Here is a 10,833-nt window from a genome sequence, read left to right as displayed (position 1 = left end):
AAATCCCCTGTTTGGATCGAGTTTAGCAGACCCGCAGAACTATCCCCTTCCAAAGTCATGGACAAGATACAACACGTACAACAATCTAATGACCAGTATGACATCACCGATGGTAAAGCCACACTGAAAATGGCCCACGTCTCTCCTCCTCAAGGGACCGGACAACGCATTAAGGTGTTATTGGTGAACGACCTTCGCAACACCAAAAAGAGTCTCGTCCAAATTCACAATTCTCAAGACCAGATGTGTTTAGCCCGAGCCATCGTGGTGGGACGAACCTATGCCAACAAGAACGACACTGTAGAATGGAAAAGAGCCTGGAAAACTATTCAACGATCCGACCGAGCCAAACAACGAAACGAAGCAGAACTCCTGTTACAACAAGCCGGACTGTCCAAAGACACACCCTGTGGCATTCCTGAGATGCAGAAATTGCAAGATGTCCTAGCTCCACTCTACACCTTGAAAGTGCACCCTCAAGAAATGCGCGGACCTCTGTTGTTTCGAGGGAAAGACTTTAAGGACGGAAAATACATTCATGTCTATTATCACGATGACCATTTCGATACCATTACCACTATCACTGGATTCCTGGGATACAGTTATTACTGTGAGAAATGTGACTATGGCTATAACAATCGAGAGCAACACAAACATTGCGGATGGAAATGCCCAGGATGTTTGGCCTCTCCACCCTGTCTGAGCGAAGGACAAGAAAGAGTACAATGTCCTGCTTGTCTGCGCACGTTTGTCAGCCCTGCCTGTTACCAACAACATCTGAAGACGCAAGGTTCACAGCAGAAATGTGCTTGTCAACTGCTGAGATTGTACCCCACGTGTCGAAAAGGCCTACGTACCAATAATTCCAAGGCACACGTATGTTCAGGAAAGAAAAAATGTCACATTTGTCACCACATCGTGGACTTGGAACACCAATGCTACGTGCAAAAATACCAACCCCCACCAGAGAAAGAGGACGGTCACAAGAAGAAAGGCAATTTCATCTTTTTCGATTTCGAATGCATGCAAGAGACTGGCATTCACATTCCTAATTTCTGCGTGGCTCATCAAACGTGCGAGAAGTGCATTCAAGAACCTATCTTCAGTCATTGCCCTCACTGCAGCAAGATTCCCGGAGGGCGTGAAAAAATCTTTCGAGGACCGAACACGTTAGCAGATTTTGCCCAATGGGTCTTAGATCCCATCGACAAGACGTGGAGCCAAGAGGACATCGAACGTCACGGAGATTGTCATCGTCATGCCACGGTGATGGCTCACAATTTCTCCGGATACGATGGACAGTTTCTTTTGAGGTACTATACGGAACATGGCACCGAACGTCCTAAAGTGACTTTGAACGGAGCCAAAATCATTTTCATGCAAGTGGGACAAGTGCAGTTTAAAGATTCGATGAGTTAATTGGCCATGCCTTTGAGTCGAATGCCTAAAACGTTTGGAATGACAGAAATGGCTAAAGGTTATTTTCCTCACTTTTTCAATACGGAAGCCAATCAACACGCCGTTCTACCCCATTTACCTGAGGCTCACTGTTACGACCCCCGACAACATGCGTTCCGAACAACGAGAAGCTTTCTACGCTTGCTACCAGACTCACGCCTCCGACCCTTTCGACTTTCAGGAAGAAATGCTAAAGTATTGTCGTTCTGACGTGGACATTTTACGGCGTTCCTGTGGAAAATTTCGAGAACTGTTCATGGAACACGGAGGGGTCGATCCTTTGAAAGAAGCTTGCACCATTGCCAAAGCGTGTTCCTTAGTGTATCGACAACGATTCATGCCTGAAAACACCGTGGCTGTCATCAGTCCTCAAACGACCCACTATGTCAAACGTCAATACTCGGTCAAAGCCCTACGTTGGTTACATTACTTGTGCGACAAGGAAGACAAATGGATTCAACATGCCCGCAACGGAGGAGGCGAAAAGACCATCGGAACGTATTCGGTCGATGGCTGGGACTTAGAAAACCCGAAGATCGTGTACGAGTTTAACGGTTGCTTATTTCACGGATGTCCCGTCTGTTACCCTGATAGTAGCACTAAAAATCAGTTTTTACAACGAACCATGGAAGACTTGTACGAGGACACTTGTCAGCGACGCCTAAAGTTAGAACAGCAAGGATACCAAGTGGTGGAAATGTGGGAACACGAGTACGATCACCGTATGAAAACCGATCCCGAGTTTAAACGTGCCGTGGAAAGTTACAAGCTGATGGACCCCCTAAACCCGAGGGATAGTTTGTACGGAGGAAGGACCAATGCCACCTGTTTGCTGTACCAAGCCGACGAAGAGAAAGGAGAAGAAATTAAATACTTGGACGTGTGTTCGCTGTATCCTTACGTGTGCAAATATTGTCCCTTTCCTGCAGGGCACCCACAATTGTTGACGGAACACATCGACCTGAAAAACATTCGACAATACGAAGGCTTGATCAAGTGCAAAGTTTTGCCTCCCACGAACTTGTACCATCCCGTCTTACCTCACCATTGTCAAGGCAAACTGATGTTTCCATTGTGCCGTACTTGTGCCGAAACGTGCAACCAAGACCAACCTTGTCAGCACACCCAGGAAGAACGGGCCTTGACGGGAACCTGGGTCAGCGTAGAATTGTTCAAAGCTCTGGACATGGGATACCAACTGTTAGAAGTGTACGAAATTTGCCACTTTCCCAAGACACAACAATACCACAAGGGTGACCCCAGTCAGAAATGCATTTTCGCCGACTACGTGGATGCCTTTTTGAAACTGAAACAAGAAGCCAGCGGCTATCCTTCCTGGTGTCACACTTCCGAAGACGAAAAGACATTCAAAGAGAAATACTATGAACAAGAAGGCATCTCTTTAGACCACATCGAGAAAAACGAAGGCAGGCGGTCGTTTGCCAAAGTGATGTTAAATTGCTTGTGGGGTAAAATGGCACAACGACCGTGTTTACCCAAGACGGAATATTTGACAGAACCTTCCCGCTACTTTCAGATGATTCACGACAAAACCAAATACATGAAACACGTGGACGTCGTTCGCGAGGATTTGATCTTGGTCAATTACGAAGAAGATCTGGACTTTGTACAAGACGACCCCTTTGGAAATGTCATCATTGCGGCTTACGTGACAGCTCATGCTCGCTTAAAATTGTACGAAGCTTTAGAACTGTTAGGGGAACGTGTCCTGTACTTTGACACGGACAGTTGCATTTACATCCATCACCCGAGTCAACAGTACCCTGACATCGAAGGAGACCGTTTAGGAGCCTGGACAGACGAACATCCCGACTACAAGATTCTAAGTTTCGTCAGTGGTGGTCCCAAAAATTACGGCTACGAATACCGGGACCCACAAGGGGAATTGTACACGACGTGTAAAGTGAAAGGATTGACTCTGAATTATCGTACCAGTCGTGTGGTGAACTTTGGTGTATTGAAAGAAGCCTTGCAATCGGGAGAGGATGCAAACTTTAAAGTGACCACCTATCAACCGAACAAAATTGTACGTTTACCCACTCACCACATCGTCAGTCGACCCTTGGAAAAAGTCTATCAAATCGTGTACCAGAAGCGAGTGCGACTTCCCAATCATTTCACCTTACCGTATGGACACGTCGGTATTGGTCTGTATATAAAAAGAAACCCTAGGCAAGATCGATAGTTCATTGTGACTACCAAGACCGAGCGAACAAGATGAATACTTTCAGAGAAACACAAAACAAGTTTAGACAGGCACAATTCAAGTGTGGGGCTTCTGAAGTGGAATGCGATTGTGAGCCTTGCGACTTTTCAACCTGTGTTAGTGACGGTGCCAGAAGAACCCGTCACCCAGGACGGGACTGTCGTGGACAGGCCTGAAAGACCCTTTCGGGAGGACACTTGTGTGACCTTACCCCCTACTATAGAACTGGTTAGAACATTACCCAAAACATGTTGTACAGACATTTGTGTTTATTCCACGTTAATGGTTATCATGTGCCTTTATCCTTATACTTAACCCTTTGGCTTTTATGTATTTTTGTCTTTCGTATTCATGTTTGAAACATTCAATAAAGGTGTTCTGAAAAAAAGTATATAAACTCTTGTCTTGTTTGTTTTCGTGTCACAAGTGACATTTCTCACACTATGGCTACCTCTGCTGTCTCTGCTCCCTCTTCCTCTACTGTCAAAGTCATCGACGAACACTTAGATCGTGCCAGTTGGGAGGCTTTGTATCTTCGCCATCCCTTTAACATGCTCATTGCTGGACCTAGCGGTTCAGGCAAAACCGAATTCGTCAAACGTTTGATCGAACATAAACATCATTTGATCGATCGGCCACCTCAACGGATCGTGTGGTGTTACAAAGAATGGCAATCGGCGTACAGCCTCTTGCGAGAAAGTCAAGGCGATTCCATCGTGGTTGTGAAGGCATTCCTAAAGAACACGACGGCATCGTCTCTGACTCCCGTCTAACCCATTTGGTCATTTTTGACGACATGTTCGGAGAAGACGAAGAAGAAATTAAACTGTGGTTCACGCGCAAAGGGCATCACCGTAATGCCAGTGTCGTTTACATCACCCAAAATTTGTTTCAACAAAGTAAAGCCCATCGCACCATCAGTCTCAATGCGCATTACGTGGTCTTGTTTAAAAGCCCTCGAGATAAATCGCAAGTGCAAGTCTTAGCCAAACAGTTAGGAACGCCCTGGGTGACTCAGGCGTACGACGATGCCACTCAAACTCCACACGCCTATTTACTCGTCGATTTGAAACCTACGACCCCCGAGGATTTGCAATTTCGTACCCACTTGTTTCACCACTGGTGCCAAGACGGAGGGCCTGTCGTGTACACGTCTCCGTCCTCGACTTAATTTCACTCCACAAAAAGAATCTATAAAAACCTCAGGCCCTTTTCGTCTGTCTCACACAGCGTCAACATGACGTCCCTTCAGTCGCATCTTCCCGTCAAATTGATTCGTGCCTTGTATGGCATCAGTCGAGAAAAAAATCCACAAATACGAGCTCGTGTCTTAGAAGCTAGTCTCAAAGAAGTCTTACGATGGTTCACGGTGACGGCACGTCAATTACTCAAAGGAATCATTCAGATTCCTCATCAAACCAAACGCTTTTTCGATCGAAACAAAGTCGCTTTGGTCCAACTGGCCGATCCCCGCATCGACACTCAAACCAAAAAACAAATCATTTTGAAACCTGGAGGGAGCGGTACTCTAGGAGGGGTCATCATTCGCTCTCTCTTAAGATGGGATCCTAATGCCCCCAAACTTCTCCCCAAGAAAAAAGTCCAACGAAGCCCCAAGAAGAAGAAAAAGACCAGGTCCCCAAGAAGAACTTCTCCAGTGGCGGGACCCTCCTCTGACCAGACACCACCCCAGAAAAAGAAAAGAAGCCCCCAGAAAAAGAAACAGAGAAAAAGTCCCAAGAAAAAGAAAAGTCCACAGAAGAAAACTAGTCGCAAGAGAGGCACTTCGGCCAGGACGCAACTTTACACTCGCAAACCACGACCTGCCACGGCGGTGACCGCATCTCCGGCAGCCTCACGTTCATCCACTTCTCCGTTGATGACACCAAGAACTGAAGAGTACTTGGAGACGTTGATCACACCAAGAACTTCTCCGTTGATCACACCAAGAACTTCTCCGTTGATGACCCCAAAAATTACTTCCCCAGTGGCAGGACCCTCCAATTTAGTGGCAGTGGCTGCTGCTCACAAAGTACCTTCTCCCAAAATCAAAGTTCAAGAAAGATCGGGCATGTTAGAAAGTTTACTGGATTTGTGCAAGCAAGAACTGGCTCGATTTAGTCCGTTACGTACCCCTGCACGACGTGTCATGCCTGTCCTCAAATTGATACGATGTAAAGACAATCAGTGGCGACGCGTTCCAGTCTAAAAAAAGGTGTGTGACCAAGTAGGGTATCAGTGTTTTTTGTTGCTCCTGAAGACTCAAAGATGTCACCCTCCAGAAAACCCCAAGGAAAGAAAAGAAAAGGACTACCACCACGTTTAATCAAACATGGGGACATGTTATCTGTCCTGTCCAAAGCTTCTCCACCTCTACGAAAAAAACTCATTCAATCAGCCTCCAAAGAGGTCATTGATACCGTGTGCGAATGTTGTTTGAACGTCTTGAAAGGCACGATCCCTTTGTCCAAACACCAGAAACAATGCTTAAGCAAACATCGTCACGTTCTTCGCCAAATGGTTCAAAAGAAAATTCCGATTCGTCAAAAAAAGATGTTGGTCCAACGTGGAGGCATTTTACCTCTCTTGTTAGGCCCCTTACTGAAAGGAGTCTTGGGAACCATGTTGGGAGGACTGGTGGGAGCAAGATAAAAAGGACCTCGGAAGTCCCAAGATTTCAGAATCGACCCCTGACAACCCCATGGAAGGACGAAAGCTAGCTTTAGTGCCTTAGAAACGATGGATGGAATACCATCGGTGGCAAGAACAACGCACCCCGCATTTACCTCCCAATCCCCATTTGAGCGAGATGTCCCAGTTACAACACGACTTGCAGTCCAGTCCAAGATTTGTCCGAAACAGAAAAATCGCAAAAGTACGGTCAACTTTTGCAACGACTGCAACTCTTTAGACGAAACAGCTCTACCCACTCTGAAAGATTTTAAGACCTTGATGAAAAGTCCAGCACCATAACCAGTACCAGTACCAGTACCAGTACCACCACTACCAGTGACCAAGACAGAAAAAGGAGAATAAGAAGAAGGGTTTCAAACACCACCAGAAAAAGTACGCAAGTTAACAACACCACCTACCTCCAGAATTGGGTGGATTAAAAAGATGATGGCCACCCCTTCTTCATCACAAGAGAAAAAGAAAGTGAAGACAGAAGTGAAGACAGAAGTGAAACAAGAACCGATATCCCCCGCTCAGACATCCTCTTCTTCGACACCTATTGCCGGTCGCACACGCAAAGCATTGCAATCCAAGAAATTACCCCTAGAGAAAAAGAGTAGCATCCTCCAAGAGTGGGAGTCTTATTAACACACCAATCAACACAAAAAATGGAAAAAGTCTTAGCCAGCGTTTACTACGATCCCTCCCATCCTGCAGGTTACGCAGGAGTTCAAAAATTGTATCGTGCTGCCAAAACGCGACTGAAAAGTTTCCGTTTACCTCAAGTGCAACGATGGTTACAAGAACAAGCTACCTACACTTTACACAAACCCATTCGACGCAAGTTTGCCAGAAGTCGCACCCGAGTGGAAGGCATCGATCATCAATGGCAAGCCGATTTAGCCGATGTCTCTCATTTGGCCAGCCACAATCGTGGCTACAAATATTTGTTTTGTGTCATCGACGTCTTTTCCAAATTTGCCTGGGTCGTGCCCTTGACTTCCAAATCGAGCAGCGAGTTAGTGCGAGCCCTGCAACGGGTGTTGAAACAAAGTGGTCGTCACCCTCTTCGATGGCAAACGGACAAAGGCACCGAATTTCTGAACCAAGCTTTCCAAAAAGAATTAAAGAAACGTGACATTCATTTTTTTACCACCGAGAATCCCGAAACCAAAGCCAGCATCGTGGAACGTTTTCAACGCACATTGAAAGAACGCATGTGGAAATATTTTACGCATCACCACACTCTGAAGTACATCGACATCTTACCGCACCTGGTGCAAGCGTACAACCAATCTTACCATCGAAGCATCGGACGTGCCCCGCAAGACGTGACTCCCGACAACGAAGTGTTGGTGTTTGAGCGTCTGTTTGGTACGTCCCCGACGAGGGCTGTCCCCAAGAAAAGTGGAGAGTTGGCCGTAAGAGATTGGGTGCTCATTGGCAAAACCAAACGCACTTTCGACAAAGGTTACTTACCTAACTGGACGACCGAATTGTTTCGTGTCACTGGACGAGTGCATGGTCGTCATCCTGCCGTCTATAAATTGGAAGACATGAACGGATAAGTGCTCAAAGGAACGTTTTATTTGCCCGAGTTACAACGTGTCACCAAAAAAGAAGACGACGTGTACGACATCGAAAGCATTCTCGAACGCAGAACCCGTAAAGTGGGCAAACGACGTGTCAAAGAAGTCAAAGTACGTTGGAAAGGATATCCACCCAGTTTTGATTCTTGGATCGACGCTTCGCAAATCATCGACTATAAAAAGAAGTGACCATCATGCCCTTTCATACAGACGCAGCTACGTCGACCACTCCTCCTTCACCCAATTCTTCTGTGCAAGATTTACAAAAACAACCCTTGTGGGTGTGGTGTGGAGAACGTGTGCCTAAAACGCAAATCGTCTTTTTCTGCCAAATCTTCGTGGTGTATTGTGTCATCGGGGCAGCCATCGTCAATTTGAGTTTGCAACAAGGAGACAAACAATTGTGGACCATTTTATTGAGCAGTTGCATCGGTTACCTGCTTCCCAATCCCTCCCTGAAATTCTCCTCGAACGGGAACCACGGGAACCTTGTGTCCAGTGCCAGTGCCAGTCACCACTCCAATCACAACCAGAACCCCATTTTGGGCGGAGACACGCCTCTGACATCCACTAACCCCTCGGACAGCCACAGAACTCTGGAATTATGAGTCACGAAAACCAGTTTTACTTAACCTTACCCAGTGACAGTTCCATGGAGGTGTTTCCCCACAACACGTTGTGCTGTTACACGGCTAAATTACCTCAAGCCATCCAGTTAGATCACGAAGCCCATTGGGAAGTGGCTTTAGTAGAAATGATTCACCCTACACAAATCCAAAACATCACCGAAAAGCAAAACACTTTTGAGGTCGAAATCCTGAACCAACATTTACAAGAAGCCATGAATGTCATCGGGTTTTCAGGGGACACAAGACCATCCAACAATTCACCCTTCAATATCTACACCTTGAAAATTCCGGCAGGGTTTTATTTTAGTGGTCACCATTTGGTGGACACCATTACTTCCAGGTTCGAGTTAGCCTTTGGCAAAGCCCTGAACAGAGTCAAAAAAAGTGTCACCCTGGAGTAACATAAAGTGGCTCGTCGCTTACTGATGAAATTTCAGGATACCCAAACGTTGTCCATCAGTTTTAATCTGACTTGTTTGATATTTTAGGTGGAGACACAAAAACGGCTCCAAATTTTAAACCGAAGATCAACAGCAATACGGAATTTTACAAGTTTTTTCGATTCCCTGTAGAACTGAACCATGGACTGAATTTGATGTTCGTGTACTCCGATGTGGTGGAGTATAACGTGGTGGGACACACCTCTGTGCCGTTACTGCGTGTCATTCCTTTCAAAGTGGATAGTACCACGACCAGTGACCAGGAAGGTGGAAACACCTATCACGTCCACCGGGAATTTGTGCATCCTCATTATTTGCCTGTCAGCAAGTTGTATTTGGACACGGTCAACATTGCTATAAAAGGAGATTTGGGACAAAATATTCCATTCACCAAAGGAAAAGTCACGGTGAAACTCTATTTTCGAAAACGGTTCTCTCACGACTCGTAAGTCATGTATCCAGTGTATCGAGGGGTTGCTCGACAGCGAGGACACGGTTTAGGAGATATGTTAAAATCGGCCTTTCGTTCGGTGGCCCCGGTGTTGAAACCGATGGTGACACGCGGATTGCACGCCTTGAAAGATGCGGCACTGACGCAAGGCAAAGAATTTCTCCAAAATATAATCATCGACAAATGTCTTGCTGCAAACAGGCAAAGACCTTTTGGGCCGACGCGAAACACCTATAAATGCCCTGCACGCTACCGAGTCAGGCATTCAGCAAGGACAAGGCAGAAAGAGACGACGAAGAAAACACCCTTTCACCAGACTTCAAGCTAGAAAGGCAAATAAAAGAAGAACCGTTCGAGACTTAGACGTTTTCGATTATTGAGACACAGCAACAAAAATATGATGCACCGAGAGTCTTGCGCCTGTTCCAAGACGGAACTGGATCTGTTTGCCATGCCACCCACCATGATGACCATGCAAGAATCCCAATGGGTGGAATTTCATCCCGTCTCCTCATTGACCGATTCCGCTCCCATCGAGTTTGAAATCAAAGGACAGCCCGAAGATTACATCGATTTGAATAGCAGTTACTTGTACTTGAAAGTCAAAGTTCAACATAAGGATGGAAATGCTATAGACACTGAGCCATTAGCTCCCGTCAACAATTTCATGCATTCCTTGTTTAGCGGAGTGGACTTGTACTTGAATAACAAACTAGTCAGTAGCAGCATGGATACTTACCCTTATCGAGCGTACCTGGAAAATCTCTTGACGTACGGAATAGACGCCAAGAACACTCATCTCAATGCCTGCGTGCTATGGGAACCTGACGAAGCGGGCGAATTTGATAAAACAGGTCTTGAATCTGACCCCAAATCAAAAACAACCACCAATGAGGGATTTGTAGAACGAAGAAAGAGAATCATAGGACCCAACCAAAGTTTAGAACTGATGGATCGTTTGCATTTGGACATGTAGTTGCAAGAAAAATATTTGCTGAACGGGGTGGATGTCCGCCTGAGACTGAATCGGAGCAGTACCGCTTTCCATTTTTTAGCTGATGCTGGCGAGTACAAAACCAAAATCCAAGAAGCCAGACTCTACGTACGTCGTGTGGAAGTGTTACCTAAAGTAGGTAACGACATCAGTCAGACGTTGAGCAGAACGACCGCCAAGTATCCGATCCGACGCGTAGAAGTGAAAACTTTCACCATTCCTAGGGGACAGCGATCCATGATCGAAGATCATCTGTTCCAAGGACAGCTAACCAAACGTTTGATCCTTGGTATGGTCTCGAATGAAGCCTTCAACGGAGCTATCACTAAAAATCCTTTCAACTTTCATCACTTCAACGTGTCCAAGATTGAA

Source organism: Sinohyriopsis cumingii, chromosome 12, assembly GCF_028554795.1.
Source record: "Sinohyriopsis cumingii isolate HCF-2022 chromosome 12, ASM2855479v2, whole genome shotgun sequence".
Classification (NCBI taxonomy): Eukaryota; Metazoa; Mollusca; class Bivalvia; order Unionida; family Unionidae; genus Sinohyriopsis; species Sinohyriopsis cumingii.
The sequence above is the reverse complement of the archived record's forward strand: the minus strand, read 5'-3'. Positions refer to the sequence as shown.